Raw genomic sequence first — 21300 nt, forward strand, 5'->3', positions numbered from 1 at the left:
AGAAAATGAAGAGTCAGTTACATTTGGCTCTCGGTGACTTGGTGTTATCCTGAAAATAACTTTTGACACAATATTTTAATTTGATGTATTTGCCCTTGCTGTAGAAGCAGGAGGGTGACTGAAGAAAATTGGACTTTGTGGTTCACTTTTAACTGTGGGCTAAATTGTGCAGTGTTTCATGTCTTCTGTTCTCAAAGTAGGTAAGCAAGGATGATAGAAATACACATATACCTATTTTAATATTAGTTTACATTGGCATTTCCTCAGTTATTTTAGAAGAATTTTAGAGCAGAGGTCAACATACTGTTTAAAGAGCCAGGTAGTAAATATTTTAGGCAGCTACTCAAGTCTGTTTGTTGTAGTGGAAAGGCAGCCACAGACAGTATGTAAATGAATGGGCATGGCTGTATTCCAATAAAATTTTATTTATGATAGACATTGAAATTTGAAGTTCATGTTATTTTTAATATAATCCCCCTCCTCCATTTAAAAATGTGAAAACTATTCTTAATTTATGGATTGTGAACAAGTACATTGGTTTTGGCCCATTCACCGTATATTGCCAACTCATGCTTTAGAAGAATGTTGATAAATTGTTTAAATCTCTGCCCTGTCCTATTTAAGTAATCAATTGTAGAATTTGTGTAATATAACAGAACAAAGTCTAAGCTTTCAAATCTGAGAAATCCAGTCTAAACCTTTAGTTTTCTTCTTTGCAAAATTGGAATGCTACACATGTTGTAAATCATAGTTCTTTATACTAAACAATAACTCACCCTGGCTATTGTAAGCAGAGTACGGAATTATTAAAGAATATTTGGTAGCTCTTAGTCATTGGGGAGTGCTAGAGATTGGACTTTAGTCCAAGCCTCAGGGAACATTTCCCAAAACCCTACTGCAGGACTCGGTTTGAGAAAGGTAATGTTGCTGAGCTCTAAATGCCAGATACTCAAGTTGATTGCAGATGCTACTGCTGTTGTGCTTTGTCAGTGGCAGGAACTCTATATTGTAACCACTGGAAAGTGACTAACATTGCTGCCACCACCATCAAAAGCCATATGTGGGGTTTAAGCAAAAATGGAAATTCTCCTTGTTACTTAATTCCAAATCAAAGTCTTTTGGAGATTTATATAATACAGAATACTATGCTATGTCCATAATTAGAAAGGAGACTGGAAATTTTAAATTCTAATTTCTGCATTAGAGATGACATGAGCTAATTAGAAATTACATTAATACATTAGGCACTGGATCATAAAATTTGTAGAAATATCCACAAATTAAAGTCTGTTGAAACTTTTAGTGGTGATGAGTATGATGGATAGCCACAATAGTAGATACTTAACTATTAGTATATATACCTCTTTTTGTACTTAGGCTTCAAACAACTATAATAAGCTCTCACCTAAAAACTATAATGTATGAAAGGTTTCTGTTCTAAGTTAGTATGTGAATTGGTTTGTTAGAACCTAGAATATATTCTGTGTTCAAAATTAAAAGGTTATAAATAATGGACTTGTTTCCAGGGTAGTAAGCATAAGATTGTTTACACCAGCCAAGTGTCTATTTCACAGAGATAAGTTCCTTCATGGTGGAAAGATCCTGAGTGTTATCAGCTTGCTACCAGGTGGCTGCTTGTCCACAGTGAAATATGGTACAGTTTGGTGTGGAAACAAGAGGGACTCATTTGCTGCTTATGGCAGATTATATTATTCTAAGCAGTTGGCTTCCTTCTTTATTGCGTTTCTCTCTACAGGGTCCCTACCTATGGGAGGAGTACTTCTTTTTATCATTGACATCAAGCTTGGCCTTGGGATTTGACCAAAGTCAGTGGAAGATGGGAAGTGATATATGTCATGTCTAAGAAGCTCTGAAAGCCATTGCATGAATTGACCTTGGCTCATTTTTCGTTGTCACAAGGAAAGCAGGTGCCAGATACAGGCTTTTTCTTTTTCCAGGATTCCAGAATGAAGATGATACCTGTAATCAACCCAAAGTCAACATACCAAAAATGAGAAATATGTTTTTGTGCTAATAAACTGTGTGTGCCCATGTGCTCAGTTGTGACCCCATAGACTGTAGCCCACCAGGCTTCTCTGTCCATGAAATGATCCAGGCAAGAATGCTGGAGTGGGTTGCCATGCCCTTCTCCAAGGGATCGTCCTGACCCATAGATTGAATTGGCAGGTGGATTCTTTACCAACTGTACTACCTCATAAAACAGTAGTTCTTACAGTGTTGTCTGTTGAGCCTAAGACCCTTTAAGGATCAAAGCTATTTTAATAATAATACCAAGTTCCTTTTTTATTATGTTGACAGTTGCACTATGGTTCGAAAGCAATGGTGGGGAGAAAACTGATGGTGCCTTAGCAAAAATCAGTGCACTGGCTGGCTTCAAGCTGTGCTCTATCTATGTCACCATATATTTATAGTAAACAAAAAAATATACTTGAGGATTAAACTTACTAATTAAAAAAAATCTTGATCTTAAATATGCATCTTCCTATAAGCCTTTTTGAATGAAGCAGAAAGTATTGATGAAGCACTTCTGATGCTGAAGTATGTGTCACAGGGAAAAGCACTTGTGTGATTATTTGAATTATGAGGCAAACTAGCCTCTATGGAATATAATTTTCATTTGAAACATTTATGAGGGTTATTTTGACGTGAATGTTTGACAGACATTTTGTCAATTGAAGTGACCCTTTACTTCAAGGAGAGCAACTGGCAATATTTGTTGCCAGTGATAAAATTTGATTTCAAGTGTAAATTAATGTTTTAGAAAATTATCAGGCAGTGTGAGCTTGATAGCTTCCCAGTACTTAGGTTTTTTCTGATGAGCTTGCTAGTAATAGTAGTGAAGGCAGTTTTTTAAAATAATTAATACTGTATTCTGAAATGCCAACATTTGGGAGCTATACCAAACTCAGTGGACCAATATTTATAACTGACTGATGAATGATGTTACAAAATTATGCATAAGCAAAAGACTGACTCATGTTGCCAGACTGATGGATTAATGTAGCAGTATGAAAGTTAACTGATAAGATTAATGATTCTATACTTAAATGAACTGCTTTTTAAAAAAAGTTTTCTTGAAGTATAGTTGATTTATAATGTTTTAGGTTCTTCAGTGAACCTTTAAGACACTATTGTTGAGCTTTGAGATAGAATCAAAGAATGATACTCAAAGCTATTCAAAAAAGCCATTAAATATTCCCCCCTTTTCTAAATACATATCTGTGAGTTATTTTTCTCATATATTTCAACCAAAATGGTATTGCAACAGATATGTTAATCTGATATTTTATTAAGTCAGATCTTAAAGATTTTATTTTTTATTTAAATTTTTATTTTTTATTTTCTTTGGCTGTGCCATGTGGCATGTGGTACCAGATTCCTCAACTAGGGATCGAACCCATGTCCCCTGTGTTGGATGCTTGGAATCTTAACCACTGGACCACCAGGAAAGCCCAAAGAGATTTTAAAAATATAACTCTTCTTAAAATTTTACTGTTTTGTTTTTTGGAATATGTAGTTTATTTTAAAATAAAAAGTTTTATTTGTGCTAACATGTAGTTGGTTTATTATTTTAAAAATGGATGAACAAATCTTTGAAGTCTCACCCACGGAGCATCAAGAACTGCCTGGGACCCTTTCTCAGTTGGGATGTGCTGTGACACGGGACCACTTTGTCTGGATGTTGGTCAAAGCCCAGCTTGGTGATAATACTCTCTGCTCTTTCTTTTTCTTTTCTTTTAATGTTAGTATATTGAAAGTAAACTAGATAATTCTCTAATAAATGTCTGTATTATTTATTTGTTAAAAAAAAAGGATAATTTAATTTCGAATGTAATTAATATTGTTAGAGCCCATGTAAGCAGAAATTCTTTGAGAGTCTCGATTTTTAAGGGTATAAAGGAATTATCAGCCCAAAATATTTTAAGGATTACTGTTGTAACTATTAAGATTTTCAGAATTGTTTGCTGCTAAATCATAACCTAGTGAGACATGGTACATTGGCAGGGTAGCTGAGTCAACTTTGTTGTGAAGTACAAGTTCATACAATTTCTTGAGGCTCTGTGTTATGACTGTGGCTGATTTTTGTGAGGTCATTGATTAGGCATTGAAGTTGCTGGTGAAAGATATTGACCGACTTCCAAGGAATGGATTATCTTGCCGCACGATTCCATATGATTATGGAATCTTCCCCTACGGTTGGGACTTTTTGGTGAGCCTTTGCATGGAACAGAAATATTTTAACACTTGGTCATTTCTGACAGTTCCATCCATATATCTCATCCTTAAAATCACTGTCCATACCTGTCTCTTTTGAGAACCTGACCTGGAAATCTAGCCAAATTATTGCTTCCTCACTGTGTTTCCCATTATTGACAATGTGGATTGTGAGATGTACTGCCCAGTGGGAGAACTTCCCTTCCTGACCTTCCTTAGCAACTGTTCCTGATGGGACGGTAGGGTGGAAAGAGTTTTTGGGTGATACCAGCATGTTGTGCAGAGTCACTTGTAATGCAGGGTCAGATGTTTTCTTTCTTGGCCAGAATGGAGGATCCCCTGTGTAGCGGTAGGCCTCGTGTGAGGAGAGTGACTGCCGTGCGTCAGGTATAGGCACACTGAAAACGTGAGCCATTGCTCATGCCTCCCAGCCAGCCTGAATCCTGCGCGGTGTGTGTCATGCCACTCGATGGAGCACTTCTGTCGCATCAGCTTTTCTTGGTGGACCCCATGATGACAATTCCTGACAGGCGGCTCAGGTTTTATAGTTACCTGTGGCTAGGTGTTCATTCTCCAAAGTACAAAAGCTACAAGAATTATTTTCAAGAGAGTCTTAGTTTAATAAAGTATGACTTGGCCCCAAAACTCGTAGGGTGGTTGCTGTGATTCTCCTAAAGGATTTGCCAGTATCTCCTTACGGCGTTCATCTGTTGACCCTTGGAGCGCCATTGCCATCAGAAGGTCATTATGGTCAAATGGCAGAGCTACTTGTACTGCAACCTGGATTGACTCAGGCATTTTCTCTTGCTCTGGGATAAACTTAAAGCTGCTGGATTTCAGGTTATTCAGTAAATAGAGCGGCACACACAAACTACTATATCTTGTTCTCAATATCCAGAGGCCCAGCAAGCTTTCCGCTTCTTTTTTTGTTACAGTGGGTATTGACTTGCTTTTTATTTTGAAGGGAATATCCTGAATTGCCACACTCCACCTGCTTCTAGAACTTCATACTGGTGTCAGGACCCTGTATTTTCTTGTGACTTATTTTCTGTCTTCTGGCATACTTGTCTTTTTAAGGCATCTAGAGCACTGCTGTTTCTTTTTCAAAAGGTTCTTTTGGCTTGAGTTTATCACTATAGTGAGCCAGTGTGATGTCGAATGGTGTGATGAGATAACTACAGTCTAAGAAAGCAGAAACTTAGTGAGGCAATATAGTGAATATGTACTGCTATCCAAGTGAAATTAAAGCAGATTGTAGAGACAGAGACACCATTTGCCAGAAGTGTAGCTTTATACCAGGTGCTGCTGCACGGAAGAGATTTCATTTGAATTACCAACTTTGCTTGTAGTCATTAAGGTTAAAACACTTCTTCTCTAAGAACTTCTGTATGTTCTGCATTAGCCAGACAGTTGTACAAAGTGAGTATCTGCTAGGGGTTGCAGCCCTTATTGCTTTTGATTCTTGGATCAAAATCCCCCAGAAATGGCATTTTTGATTGGTGGGAGAGCTCCAGGGGTCTCTCTCTGGCCTTTCCTGGTATAATACTACCCCACTACTCCACCTGTCCTGGCATCAGTGTGGGCTTTTTTCAGTGGGTAGTCAGCCTGAGACTACCCTTTTCAGCTGTATGTTCAATTCCTGAAGAAATAACTATAAGATGGGAAGATTATTCCACTCTGATAAATGGCCTTGGGTCTAAACTTCATATATTATTTGGCTTCATTCTAACACAGATGTCACAGTGGTGCTATTTGGGTCCTCAGGATTATTTTAAGAGTTAGATTTCATAGTCCTGAAGAGGTTGGAGTATTTTCCTTTGCCAAGTGCATGGTTATTTTGATAAGTGGCTGTTGATCCTTTCTGGAAAGCCACGACAAAAATCACAGTGCTGGTGATGCAATCATAGAGCCATTTTTGAAGGTTCGGTTCAGTTCAGCCGCTCAGTCGTGTCCGACTCTTTGCAACCCCATGAATTGCAGCACGCCAGGCATCCCTGTCCATCACCAACTCCCAGAGTTCACTCAGACTCACGTCCGTCGAGTCCGTGATGCCATCCAGCCATCTCATCCTCTGTCGTCCCTTTCTCCTCCTGCCCCCAATCCCTCCCAGCATCAGAGTCTTTTCCAATGAGTCAACTCTTCGCATGAGGTGGCCAAGGTACTGGAGTTTCAGCTTCAGCATCATTCCTTCCAAAGAAATCCCAGGGCTGATCTCCTTCAGAATGGATTGGTTGGATCTCCTTGCAGTCCAAGGGACTCTCAAGAGTCTTCTCCAACACCACAGTTTAAAAGCATCAATTCTTCATTGCTCAGCCTTCTTCACAGTCCAACTCTCAAATCCATACATGACCACAGGAAAAACCATACCCTTGACTAGACGGACCTTTGTTGGCAAAGTAATGTCTCTGCTTTTCAATATGCTATCTAGGTTGGTCATAACTTTCCTTCCAAGGAGTAAGCGTCTTTTAATTTCATGGCTGCAGTCACCATCTGCAGTGATTTTGGAGCCCAAAAAAATACAATCTGACACTGTTTCCACTGTTTCCCCATCTATTTCCCATGAAGTGATGGGGCCGTATGCCATGATCTTCATTTTCTGAATGTTGAGCTTTAGGCCAACTTTTTCACTCTCCTTTCATCAAAGCCACTTTCATCAAGAGGCTTTTTAGTTCCTCTTCACTTTCTGCCATAAGGGTGGTGTCATCTGCATATCTGAGGTTATTGATATTTCTCCCGGCAATCTTGATTCCAGCTTGTGCTTCTTCCAGCCCAGCGTTTCTCATGATGTACTCTGCATATAAGTTAAATAAGCAGGGTGACAATATACAGCCTTGACGTACTCATTTTCCGATTTGGAACCAGTCTGTTCCATGTCCAGTTCTAACTGTTGCTTCCTGACCTGCATACAGATTTCTCAAGAGGCAGGTCAGGTGGTATGGTATTCCCATCTCTTTCAGAATTTTCCACAGTTTATTGTGATCCACACAGTCAAAGGCTTTGGCATAGTCAAGAAAGCAGAAAGAGATGTTTTTCTGGAACTCTCTTGCTTTTTCCATGATCCAGCAGATGTTGGCAATTTGATCTCTGGTTCCTCTGCCTTTTCTAAAACCAGCTTGAACATCAGGGAGTTCATGGTTCATGTATTGCTGAAGCCTGGCTTGGAGAATTTTGGGCATTATTTCACTAGCATGTGAGATGAGTGCAATTGTGCGGTAGTTTTGCTTTTCCCTTATTTGAGGGGCTCTGGGTCTGGGAACTTTGAGAGTCCGTGGCCTATGTTCCCTTAGTCAGGCTTAACTATATGCCATACCTGGAGTTGTTTGAGTAGATTAGGGGTAAGTGAACTTTTTCTGTAGAGGGCTACATATTAAATATCTAAGGCTTTTCTGTGGAAAAAATTACCCAGCAGAGCTATTGTGGTGCTGAAGAATCTATGGATAATACATAAGTGAATGGGTATGTCTGTGGTCCCAGAAAACCTTACTTATAAAAGCATAATGGATCAGATTTGGACCATAGCCTGTTGTTTCTGGATCTCTGTTAAAAATGACACAGGATTATAGTGGGATTTCCCAGTATGATCTTGGGGACTTTTAAGAAAGGATTCTTGCAGGTAAATCAGTTTGATAACTAGTATGTTCCTGTTTCTTTAACCTTGCTTAGTACTACTTGATGTTATAAGTAGGCAGTTAACAAAATCATTTTATGCATTTTGGTTTTGAGATCTAGAGTAGGGGTTGGCAAGCTACACTGTACAGGTCAGATGTGGCCTGCATTTGGTTTTAGATGATCCATAGCTAAAAATATGCTTCACATTTTAAAGTAATTGGGAAAAAAGTCAAAAGAATGATACTGTTTCATGGCAAGTGAAAATTATATGAAATTCAGAATATCATATATAAGGATTTATTGGAGCACAAGCCACAGTAATTTATGTATAATTTTGGCTGCTCTCAGTTTGGTAGTTATGACAGAGACCTTCCATGGCCTTTAGAAAAATCACTATTTGGCACATTATTGAAAATGTTTGCTGATTGCTGCTCTAGAATTTGGAGGAAAATTCTTTTAAGTCATACTTAGAAGCTGCCTTATTTTTTGTCAGTGCTTTGAGTCAAGAATTTACACTGTGAATATGTCACTATCTTTTTTTGAGCTCTTACACACTGTTACAAGCAGTAGTCCTACTTGGCTGTCCTTGTTTGGCTACCTCATTCCTTTCATAGTTTTGTACTACTGCTACTACTCAATCCCCAAAGACTTATTCATCACAGACGACCACATTTGATAATTTAATTTTGTCATAGCCTGAATGAATTGTCAGAGGTCATCTTCAATAGCTGTGTTTACACTGCATTCAAACCAGCCAGTTTAGATACATTCTCAGATTCCCATTACCTTGAAGGTTTGCTCATGTACCTACCTCACAGAGTGATTGTAGGAATTTAATGCTATAAATGAAATGCAGAAAAGCGAAATGGCTGTCTGGGGAGGCCTTACAAATAGCTGTGAAAAGAAGAGAGGGGAAAAGCAAAGGAGAAAAGGAAAGATATGAAAGATATAAGCATCTGAATGCAGAGTTCCAGAGAATAGCAAGAAGAGATAAGAAAGCCTTCTTCAGCAATCAATGCAAAGAGATAGAGGAAAAGAACAGAATGGGAAAGACTAGCGATCTCTTCAAGAAAATTAGAGATAGCAAGGGAACATTTCATGCAAAGATGGGCTCGATAAAGGACAGAAATGGTATGGACCTAACAGAAGCAGAAGATATTAAGAAGAGGTGGCAAGAATACACAGAATGGTACAAAGAAGATCTTCACGACCCAGATAATCATGATGATGTGATCACTAATCTAGAGCCAGACATCTTGGAATGTGAAGTCAAGTTGGCCTTAGAAAGCATCACTACAGACAAAGCTAGTGGAGGTGATGGAATTCCAGTTGAGCTGTTTCAAATCCTGAAAGATGATGCTGTGAAAGTGCTGCACTCAATATGCCAGCAAGTTTGGAAAACTCAGCAGTGGCCGCAGGACTGAAAAAGGTCAGTTTTCATTCCAATCTCAAAGAAAGGCAATGCCAAAGAATGCTCAGACTACTGCACAATTACACTCATCTCACACGCTAGTAAAGTAATGCTCAAAATTCTCCAAGCCAGACTTCAGCAATATGTGAACCGTGAACTCCCTGATGTTCAAGCTGGTTTTAGAAAAGGCAGAAGAACCAGAGATCAAATTGCCAACATCTGCTGGATCATGGAAAAAGCAAGAGAGTTCCAGAAAAACATCTACTTCTGCTTTATTGACTATGCCAAAGCCTTTGACTGTGTGGATCACAATAAACTGTGGAAAATTCTTTAAGAGATGGGAATATCAGACCACCTGACCTGCCTCTTGAGAAATCTGTATGCAGGTCAGGAAGCAACAGTTAGAACTGGACATGGCACAACAGACTGGTTCCAAATCGGAAAAGGAGTCCGTCAAGGCTGTATATTGTCACCCTGCTTATTTAACTTATATGCAGAGTACATCATGAGAAATGCTGGACTGGAAGAAACAGAAGCTGGAATCAAGATTGCTGGGAGAAATATCAATAACCTCAGATATGCAGATGACACCACCCTTATGGCAGAAAGTGAAGAGGAGCTAAAAAGCCTCTTGATGAAAGTGAAAGAGGAGAGTGAGAAAGTTGGCTTAAAGCTCAACATTCAGAAAATGAAGATCATGGCATCTGGTCCCATCACTTCATGGGAAATAGATGGGGAAACAGTGGAAATAGTGTCAGACTTTATTTTTTTGGGCTCCAAAATCACTGCAGATGGTGACTGCGGCCGTGAAATTAAAAGACGCTTACTCCTTGGAAGAAAAGTTATGACCAACCTAGATAGTATATTCAAAAGCAGAGACATTACTTTGCCAACAAAGTTCCGTCTAGTCAAGGCTATGGTTTTTCCTGTGGTCACGTACGGATGTGAGAGTTGGACTGCGAAGAAGGCTGAGCAATGAAGAATTGATGCTTTTGAACTGTGGTGTTTGAGAAAACTCTTTTAAGATTTTATTGAATTTTTACTGTGTGCAAGGTACTGAGCTAAGCACTTTTTGGTCCATGAGTTGTAAAGTACTTATTTAAGTACCTGTTACATAAGTATTCAATAAAGATTAGCTGATATTTATTTTTAATTAGAAATAAATTACCCCTTCATATACCATGTACTATAAAAAACTTCATTAGCCATTAAAGTATTAAAAATCTCATTAAGTTTAAATGGGAGTGATTGACGTAACTTAATTTTTTGGCCTATAATATTGCTCCTTAAAAAAAAAAACTTGTAGATAAATACAGTCAGTTCTCATTATTCATGGTAGTTAGTTTATAAAGTTGCTGTGAACACTGAATTAGAAAATATTGAACTGTTGCTGGCTAGGAAATACAGAGTTTCATTCCTGTGAGCCTCTGGTCACAACAGATTTGTCAGTGGGTCAATAATAACCTTGTTTTGTGTGCTTCTGTTTAAAGACACTTTATTGAATATATAGTTGATTCATTGACATGGCACTCATGGCTCAGCAGCATTATAAATCCTGCATAAAATAAGCCCATCTGCCACGTTTTCTCCATAAGACACATCCACCTTCTTGTGCTTAGGAACAGTAGACAGCTTTTCAGCCCTATGCTGAGTAGCAAAATCACCAATGAAAAGCACCAAAATACAAAAATGTGGCAATAAATTGACCTCACGGGGGACATTTTTTTACAGAACAAGAGCAGAAACAGTAAGGAAGAGAGCTAAACACACCCTCTCTAGGTAACTCACTCTTTGATCTTCTACACCTGTCTAAAGATTGGAGAAATGCCATAAGTATTACTTTAGGGATTACTTATAACTTTTAGCAAGTAGGCAGATTGCACAAATATGAAATCAATGAACAGTAAGGATTGACTGTGTCTTCCCAGATGCCACAATTTATCATTTATGTTTTAATTTTTTTTTCTCATTTGCTTTGAGCCTTATTTTTAATTGGGTTAGGCAAAAAGTTGCTTTGGTTTGTAAATAAAAATAGAGGATGTATTATTCATTTTCACCAGGGACTTTATTGAACAGTGTAGTCACTGTGTTTGTTCTACTGCCTTCTGCCATTTTTAGGCAACTTCATAATTTCATCTCCGTAAAACTTTTTATCTCTTTGAGCAAAAAACCTATTCCAGGTGATTTTGCAATCTTCCAGGGAACTGAATTTTTTTCAATTAAGGGAATTTTATGAAGACCGTAATAAATGGATATCTGAAGGTGCAATGTCTGGTGAATACAGCTGATGAATCAGAACTTCTAGCCAAGCTGTAACAGTTTTTGCTTGGTTATCAGTGAAACATGTTCTTGGATTAACTTGATGGAAGATTATGCATGTTCTGTTGACTAATTCTGGATACTTTTCATCTAGTACTGCTTTCAGTTGTTCTAATTGGGAGCAATACTTGTTGGAATTAATCGTTTGATTTTCCAGAAGGAACTTATAGTAGAGGATGCCTTTCCAGTCCTGCTGTATACAGAACATCCTTCTTTGGATGGAGACTGGCCTTTGGTTGTTGGTAATTCAGGTTGCTTGCCCCATGATCTCTTCTGTTACACTGTAACTGTACAATATCCACTTTCTATCAACTGTCAAAATTTGTTTTAAAAGTGGAACGTTTTTGTTAGTTTCAGTAGAGAATCACCTGTGGAAATACATTCGATCAAGAAGGTTTTTCTTCTGCTTAATTTTTGTGGAACACAAACATCAAAGCAATTAACATAACTGAGTTGGGGTAATGATTTTCAACACTTGATCTGGATATTTTGAGTATGTTGGCTGTCTTTCACCTGGTATAACATTGATTGATCTCAGTTTATGTCTTAGTTTGATGTCTCAGTTAATGTCTCAGTTTGATCGCTATCTACTTCAGCTGATCCACCTAACTGGAACATCATCCAGTGAGAAATCTCCAGCAGGAAACTTTGCAAACTGCTTGGACACATTCTATCAGTCACAGCACCTTCTCTATATACTGTGCAAGCCTTTTTTTTTTTTGCATTTCAGTTGTGTTTTTACCTTTCTGGAAATAATAAAGCATAATATGTTGAAAGTGTGGTATTTCTTACATTGTCAATATTAAAATGGCTACATAAAAATTGACCAGTTTTGATAAATATTGTTTTAAATGCATGCTGATATGACAACTGTCACAATACAATCTAACAAAATTGTTTCAAATGAAGTAAAAGACAACCAACTGCTACTAGAGCAATCTTACAGAAAAAAACCAAGTGAACTTTTTGGTCACCCCAGTAATTGTGGTAAAATAATGTCTGGAGGAGGGCATGGCAGCCCACTCGAATATTCTCACCTGGAGAATCCCATGTACAGGGAGCCTGGCGGGCTGCAGTCCATTGGGTTCTAAGAGCTGTACACGATTAAAGCGACCTAGCACACATAATGAAATAGTTAAGCACCTTCAAGTGCAGTCAGTCTTCCAGCACTCTTTTCATATTTATACCCATTAAAGAACAGCTCCCTATTTCCCCTGCTCTTCAGCCTCTGGCAACCGCCCTTCTCCTTTCTGTTTCGGTGAATTTGATTACACTGTGGCCACTATATGGTGTTTTGTCTTATTGCGATTGGCTTCTGTAACTCAGCATAATGTCCTCAAGGTTCTTCCGTGTAGTAGCATGTCTCAGAATTTTCTTCCTTTTTAAGGCTGAGTAATATTCCATTGTATGTATATAGACCACGTCTCGATTACCCTTTAATTTGTCACCAGACACTTGGGTTGCTTTCATCTTTTGGCTGTTGTGAACGTGGGTGTGCATATATCTCTTCAAGACCCTGCTTTTAGAAGTAAGTTTATCTTTGATATATCATGTATACATAAGAAAATGAGTGACCCAACTAAACAGATGTATATTATAAAGTGACAGGTAAAAGTTCTCAGTTTGACCTCATTCTATTCACTAGAGACAGCTGAAGAGTTTGGTGTATAGCCTTTCAAATGTGTTTTTGTGCAGCTAAGGAGTATGATATATATACATACACACAGATATATAAGTATATACATTGATCTATGTGTCATCTATATTTACATATATTATCGATATGTATCAATGTGAAAATATTTAATGCCTCATTTACATACAGTTTAGTAGCAGTTGGGATTATATGCATACTGTTCTGTTGACTTGATAGCCTAACGTTTTTACAAAGTAAAGATTGGGGTTTAAAACTGCTTAGTTCTGTGCCTTAGTTTCCTATAGAATGATTTTAGAAATGAAGAATTACTATTAACTTTTTTTATTATGTAGTATTTTTGAAGAGGAAGATACAATACTGTCTTATTAAATGTTTACTGTAAGAGAATTATCTACAGCTAGGGATAAGTGGATCCTCTTTTATTTTCTTATTCATACATTATTTTGATATAATTCAGCTGCCACTGTTTCTTCCATATCATGTGTTTTATTGGATTCCTTTCTGTTTTGGTGGTGTATCTTTTCTTTTCTTTTTTTTCGGTAAGTAAAATTTTAGTTTTTCAAAGTTTGAAAACATCTTTATTTTGACTCTTGATGGGAAATCTGACTTGTGAGAGCAGTGCTTTCCAGCCTTTGTCATGCCGTAGCATCTGTATAGAAAGTGATAATATGCACGTGGTGAGTGAGGTTGTTTGCAACATAGGCATCTGGCTCTTCAGGTTATCTGGTAAACCATTAATTTGTAACACACATGTTGGTGAAGGTCTGTAGAAATCTGGTTTCAAAATATTTTTCCCTTTGAATTTGGAGGAAACTGCTCTGTTATCTTTTAGTATCCTGTATTTTTGATGAGAAAATGAATGATAGAGTGATTCTGGTATCTGGAACCTTTCTCAGTGTTCTGAAATTTTTCCAGCATCATCCTGGATATGTTTTTTTTTTTCACTTGATTTTTGTTGCATTGCATGTCTTTCAGTTTGATGACTGAATCTTGGCTTAGCTCTTGGAAAGTTAAATGTGTCCCCTTGTTCGGATTAATTTCCCTCCACTTTTGGATATCTTATGTAAGTAGATGTTGGGCCCTTTAGATTTTAATTCACATTTTCTATTTTCTTACAGTTAACCATCTATGTGTGTGTTTTCCTTTACTTTGGAAGTAAGGTAAATTTCCCTTCCCTTTAAGGGAAAAATCTCTTCGGCTGCCTTATGGTATAGATAACTAACTTGGTGTTTAGTTTTGCCTGTCCGTGTATTACTACACCTCCCCCACCCGCCCCCCAGCACACATGCGTTTTCCTCCTCTCTGTTCATCTTGCTCCCCTTTTATTCTGTTAAGTGTTCCTCAGATGTTTGGGGAATCATGGTTGATGCTGGCAGTTGAAGTGTGTCTGCCTCAGTAAGTAGTTCTCTCTCCACCAGGCCTTTGTGTTGAGTGGTAGTTACGGTGATAGAGTCTTAGATGTGGACCAGCAGACCAGACCTCCAAGAGAGAGTGGCTGAGGAGAGGGTAGGGCAGTGTGCCTCTCGCCTGGATAGCTGTGGAGTCTTTAAGTAGTGCAGTGGGGTAGTGCTTTCTAGATTTCACCCAGATAGCATTGAGATTGCTGCATTGCCCCGCTTTGCTTTGCCTTTTCCCTCTTTCCCCTTTTATTTCCCTCTTAGTGTTGGAAGCTTGATGGTCCTTCCATCTTTCTGTTCTGCTCTTCCCTCAGATCTGGCTACTCATAAGAACCCTGATCCAGGCAGAAGTGCCTGCTTTGTGGAGATCAGCCCCCGGCTCTATCTTAAAGGCAGAAGCTGCCACTCCTTGCATCTCAGTTCACAGAGAGAGGGGGGAGGGGATCATCTGTCCAGAGTAGGGTAATGCAGTACCCTGATGAAGTCCCCTAATTGTTTCCTCCTTCTGGGAGTTGTGATTAATTTGATTATAACATAGAATTTCTCTCTCTCGTCCTGGAAAAGACTTTAGTGTCTTACATGTGATTTCATCCTTTTCCCCTCTTTTATTGCAGTCTCGCCATCATAATTTCTATATACCCAGAATTCTTTAAAATTTATGATTGTCCAGTGACGTCTTTCCTTGATCTGCAACAGTGCTATCATTTAAATTTAATTTTTTTTCCCTGTCATTTCAGTGGGACCTTGGGCTGGAGGAGAGAGAGATACATCTGTTTCAGTCCACTGCCTCCTACTGTAATTGACCAATTTGTGACTAATTTTTAAAAGGTAGATCCGTCTTTAAAAAGAAAGTGTTAGTTGCCCAGTCCTGTCTGACTCTTGTGCGACCCCATGGACTGTAGCCCATCATGCTCCTCTGTCCATGGGATTCCCCAGGCAAGAATACTGGAGTGGGTTGCCATTTCCTTTTCCAGGGTATCTTCCTGATGTTCTTAAACACATTCTTAAACAACATCTCTCTCTCAGTGTTCCTTAGAAGATTTACTAAATCATCCGGCCCTGTCCCCTTGTAGTAAAGAATATTTTAATTTTCGATCTAAGTTGTAATGCTCATTGCTGTTGTGTTGTAGAAGAAAACATGCATAACCATAGTGACCCTGCCAGTCATCACCTTTTGAATGCCCCTCCCACCCTTTTTTGATATGTAGGGTTATACATGTGAGTGAAGTCATTTTTAATTGTAAAGTCTTTGTTGAATTTGTTAGGATATGGTGTTGGTTTTCTGGTGGTCAGGCATGTGGGTCTTAGCTCCCCAGCCAGGCACTGAATCTGCATTCTCTGCGTTGGAAGGCAGTCTTAACATTGGACTACTAGGGAATACACATATTTTTCAAAGAGACAGTATATCTTGGAGAATATCCAGTCACTCATGAAGATGGTCAGAAAACTGATAAAACTGTGTTGATATCTCTAGTGAAGCACAGCAAAAAGTAAGGAAGTATTTTTGAAAATGATTTAGTAAAAATTTGGGGGGAAGGAATAAGAGAATAGCTAGAACATTTTTGTTCTTTGAGTCCTGTATGGGTGTTCAGTGTCGTTTTAGCATACACTCTGCTGGAGGGGGGAGAATATGGTACTTATGTCCCAAATACTGCCTTTTCACTTAAAACTTTGTAAACCCCATCCCATCCCCCTCCTCCTCTTTGGTAGTGTCTTTGATATTGGGTGAAGGATTTTATTGCCCAAATGTTTTTAACATCAGACTTTTGATGAAAAATTGAGACGTGTCAGTGCATACGACTGCAATAATGACCATGAGTATATCCACGGCTTTCAGAATCTTTTGGTCTGTGGTCCACAGTAAGACATACATTTAACATTGCTGCCTTGTATAGTATGTAACACTGGAATTAAGAGTTTTGTGAAACAGTGTTTGCCTTTGATGTGATACACTCATGTTATCTGTTTCATTAACAAAAAGTATGACTCATTAACTTTATTTTATGATCTACTAATTGGTTATAACCTGCAGTTTGAAAAACTTTCTGGTTTAAATCCTGGTCTCTGGAAAAAGTGGGAAGATGGAGGGGTTTGGATTCTGAGAGACTGAGGGAATTCTAGCTTAATAGTTTTGGGTAATTTCCTTTGAGCCTGTTTTTGCAGCTGTAACTGGAAATAATAATATTTTGTTACCTTGATTGTGAGAATTGGAAATAAATGAAAAGTGCCTAGCAGTGCTAGGAATGATGTAGATATTTAATAATTGGAAGGTTTATTATTATCTTGGTTATTTTTATTATATGCCATCTGTCCTATTAAGTAGGCACTGAGATTCAAACGTTCTTGCTTTTAGGGAAGTAGATAACATTTTATTAATACAGAGGTGTAACCGTCCTACAGGATGAGAAGGATGTTACTAGAGCATATTAGAGGTATAGTAACTTAAAGTCCGCATTGGGAAATTACAGGTGTGCCCTCTCTTTCCCCAAGGAACGGGGTGTCTCAAATTAGCTCCAGTTAAATTTGATACATAGAAGAGGAAAGGAAAAACAAGAATCATTTTAAAGCTGCAAAGCCAAGCATTTCAGAAAATTGCAATTGTGCTTTGACCATAACGAATTGTTCCCATTTTCTAACTTCATGAATAATTGGACATCTTGAAGAATATGACAGTCATGGGGACTGAATTCTCATGTTTCCCTTCAATAGCAGCAACACAGGGTTTTGTCTCCCACTAGATAGCAGCTTTTCCTCTATTGTCCTTCATGATTTCTGCTGCAGTGTGATTTCTGCTGACCTGTGTCACACTTGATTTTTTGACTTCTGACTATTTTAGTTGTAAGCAACAGAAATTGAAGCAAAGAAAGAGGAATGATACGTGGTGGCTGAATGAAGGAAAACCAAAACAAAACGAAAAAACCCTGAAGAGCAAGAGATCTGGGTCATAGGAATCAATGAGCTGGTTTGGCAGAAGTTGCTAATCTGCAATTATTTTCCTATATAGTTTTTCTCTCTTCACATTCAGATACCTAGGAGAGAATCTGATTTGCCTAGCTTCAGTTGTTTTCATTCTTTGGCCAGGGGAGGAGAAGATAATGCTGAATGAAAATCCAACCAGGACTCAGTGCAGTAGGAGCTGTATTGTGTTTTAAAAGCAAAATTAGATGTTGTTCCAGAAGGAGACTGGATGCTTACAGCCAAAAACAACAGATGTCCAATACTGTGTGTTTGTGTGTGTGTGTATGTGTGTGTTTGCGGAGGGGTATATATATATATATATATATATATATATATATTTCAAACTCTAGAGAGAAGATGTGTCTGGTTCTTAATCATTATCCTGCATAGAGTATGTATACTGTGCATGCTGTGTGGTTTAAAAAAATGAACAGAATTCTGGGGAAATATGTGACTCAACCTTAGGGTATTTTGAAACTATGTGATATGAGAGGAGAGATAATAAGCAAATATAATGTCATTCCCAGGATTTCACATTCATTTATTTTAATATGCCACATTATATGATCATATTTACCTTTTATAAAGTTTACTCTGGAGGCATTGTAAAGGTTGGAGTGAGGGTGAAGGACTGTTTAAAAAGATAGAGGCAGCAAAACCAGTGAGAAAGTCGAAATGCACATTTATTAGGTCCTCTGATCTGATTTAATTTCCTACCATTTTCCCCTTACTTAACCACTGTCTAACCACACTTTTGCTCACATCCAGCTTGTTCTCATCCCAGAGTCTATGTACTTTATTGGAATTCTCCCGCCCTTGGTTAGCATTTGCTTGAATTTAACTCATATTTCCCTCCACAACCCCCTCCCCGCCCCCACCTCGTGGCTGTAGTCTCTCATCTCAGTGCCTCTTACGGCATTTCACTATCAGATCATTCTGTTTTTATTTTTTTCATCACAGTTATTACAGGTTGTTATTTTTTCTTTTTCTTTTTTTTAAAATCTGTTCCCCTAATAGTGGTGGTTAGGCAGGGTTTGATTGCTAAAGAAGACTCAAGGGACCTGAAATGACGGTGCTGATTATGATTAGTCTGTGGTTTACTACTGTAAAAGGGTATAGCACAGCAACTGCACTGGGGTAAGGTTATGCTTCACAACCGCAGCTTGCCTCAGGCAGTGGGCCTGAAGAGGCTGAGCGTGAGCTGCAGTGGACCTGCCTCTGTAGATCATACCAGCTATGCTTTCTCTCAGGTCAGGATCAGTGAGTGTGCACGAAGCACCCTGGAACCAGGGAACCGACAGTGGAGTCTCAGCTGGGACTTCTTATATCCTTGCTGGCAACAAAGGCATATTTGTGCTGTGTAACCAGCCCCAGTGGCAGAGCTCTCTGGAGGTCTTACCAAAACCAGGTGCAAACCATCAATCACACTGTTAACAATGAGCAATAAACATTGCTGGTACAAACAGTTCAAAGCTTATTGCACCCATAGTTTCAAATCAGCCTTACTAACCAGTATGTTTGTTTTTTTTGTGTATTTTTTTTTAATTGGAGGATAATTGCTTTACAATGTTGTGTTGTGTTGACTTCTTCCGTACAACAATGTGAATCAGCCACAAATATACATATTTATATGTTCCCTCCCTCTTAAACCTCCCTCCTGCCCGCCCAGTGCCATGGGGTTGAGCTCCCTGCATCTTATGGCAGCTTCCCACCACTAGCTATCTGGTTTGCATATGGTAATGAATATGTTCCAGTGCCACTTTCTCAATTTGTCCCACCCTCTCCTGACCCCTCTGTGCCTGTAAGTCGGTTCTCTATGTCTGCGTCTCTGTGTTTTGTGCTCCGACCATGGCTGCCATATAAGAAACTTGTTTTAGGAATATACGGTGGCTGGAATTAACCCTCAGAATGCTTTTTGCTTTTATGTTTCCTGCTTTCTCTTCCACTGGAATCTAAAGGCCTCTACAGCAGAAATTTGTATTGAAAGTTGTCAATGATTTCCTTAAAGTGTTTAAGATTTGACAGTGGGTATTTGGAATGACCAAAGGTACCTTTTCCATTTAGGTTTTTTCTTTTTTCCTCCTTCTAAGTTTGGGACCTTAGTGTTTTGATGAGAAGGAATGGGTATAAACGTGAGTGTGATTCTCTTCGCCTTCTTATTTCTTCATCATGAAGGGTCTTTGTGTCTAGGCAAATAAAATAGTTTTCTTTTTTTGTTTGTTGTCATGTGTCCTAGACACAAAAAAATCAAACCATCTCCTATAAAAAGGTTCCCAGGTGGCGCTCGTGGTGAAGAACGCGCCTGCCAATGCAGGAGGCACAAGAGATGTGGGTTCGATCCCTGGGTAGAGAAGATCCCCTGGAGTAGGGCATGGCAACCCATTTCAGTATTCTTTTCTTGCCTAGAGAATCAATCCCATGGACAGAGGAGCCTGGCAGGCTACTGTCCACAGTGTCACAAAGTGTCAGACATGACTGAAGTGACTTAACACACACTGTAAAAAGAATTATAGTATTTTTACATGCAGAGGAGGCAAGAATAAATTCCCCTCCCCCCTTTTTGTGCCTTTTATTCACCAGGCATTGTGCTAAGGTTTGTTGTTACTCGATTTTTATTTTTAAATGCATTATCTCTAACCCTTATGAGAATATTACAAGGTGTGGGTGGTAATATCCTGATTTTAAACAAGTAGGAGCTGAGGCTCAGAAGTGTCATGCCCAGACTTGTTCTTAGTAATGACCGGGCAGGGGTAGATTTGGATCTAGGTCTTTGGGGCTCCCAAACCAGAGTTCTCATTGTACAAGGTAGTAGAAGTAGAAGACAGCAAGCACCTTACCGTGAATGCTCACGACCATAACATTTTATGTGGTTTTTTATATTTTTATATAAAAAAAATTCAATGCTCTGCCCTTTACAGTTCACTGATTCCTTATTAAACATAGCTTCTGGGGCTCTGTCTAGTCTCTTTCTTTCTGTTTCCTTTCTACTTAAGTATTTAGAACTGTCTCTTCTCTCTTATTTGGATTCATGTCAAAAAGATATGTTGAGATTGAACATCCCTATTTTGCTAAATAAATTCTCTTTGTTCTCAGAAACATAGTTTCCTATTGCTCTTGTATTGGAACCTCACAATAAGCTGCAGTAATTTAACTAATTTCACAGTGTATCTAAATCCCAAATATTGTGGCCTTTTCCTTTTAAAACATTTCTAGATAGTCTTTCTCTGAGAAGTGATGAGCAATTATTTTAATCTAGGCTCTGATAATCTCTTTATGGATTCCTATTTTTGCTTCTCTTTCAAGTAATCATTTTTTAGTGTCATCATTTTGAAGATTTAAACATTTTACATGGCTCAAAGTTTAAATTTTGCCAAAGTATATACATGGAAAAATCTTCCTGCAACTACTTGGTTCCCCTCCTTGGAGGAACCAGTGTTCTCATTTTCTTATATGTCCTTCCAGAGATGATTTTACATACAAATAATAATATATGTTCTCTCAACTTTTTCCCTCTAAAATATTGTATATTAGTACACTGTTTTACCTTTTTTGCCCCCTTCCTCTTTTTGTCCCCAGCCTATGGAAAGGTGAATGTCATCTTGACTTATAGTATCAATTCATTTTTTTCATACTTCATATAAATCATACAGTAAGTGTCCTTATTTATAACTTGCTCAGCATTATATCTGAGTTTTATCCAGGTTTTATCAGAA

General features: G+C 38.4%; 1 protein-coding gene across 23 annotated transcripts in view; it reads left to right on the forward strand.

The window, feature by feature from the left end:
• TBL1XR1 (TBL1X/Y related 1) overlaps positions 1-21300 on the forward strand; it is a 180256-nt gene that overhangs the window by 40873 nt on the left and 118083 nt on the right. For 4 of the 23 annotated variants that reach the window (XM_060393487.1, XM_060393502.1, XM_060393475.1 and 1 more), the window contains exon 1: positions 1-21300. This exon is cut by the window's left edge and continues 36191 nt beyond it; it is cut by the window's right edge and continues 12213 nt beyond it. The exons of 15 other annotated variants lie outside the window; for them this stretch is intronic. The gene's annotated coding sequence lies outside the window, so the exon portion shown is untranslated. 4 more of the 23 variants (XM_060393486.1, XM_060393505.1, XM_060393478.1 and 1 more) reach the window with 1 other exon arrangement.

The sequence above is a fragment of the Ovis aries genome, chromosome 1 (assembly GCF_016772045.2).
Source record: "Ovis aries strain OAR_USU_Benz2616 breed Rambouillet chromosome 1, ARS-UI_Ramb_v3.0, whole genome shotgun sequence".
NCBI classification, from domain to species: domain Eukaryota; kingdom Metazoa; phylum Chordata; class Mammalia; order Artiodactyla; family Bovidae; genus Ovis; species Ovis aries.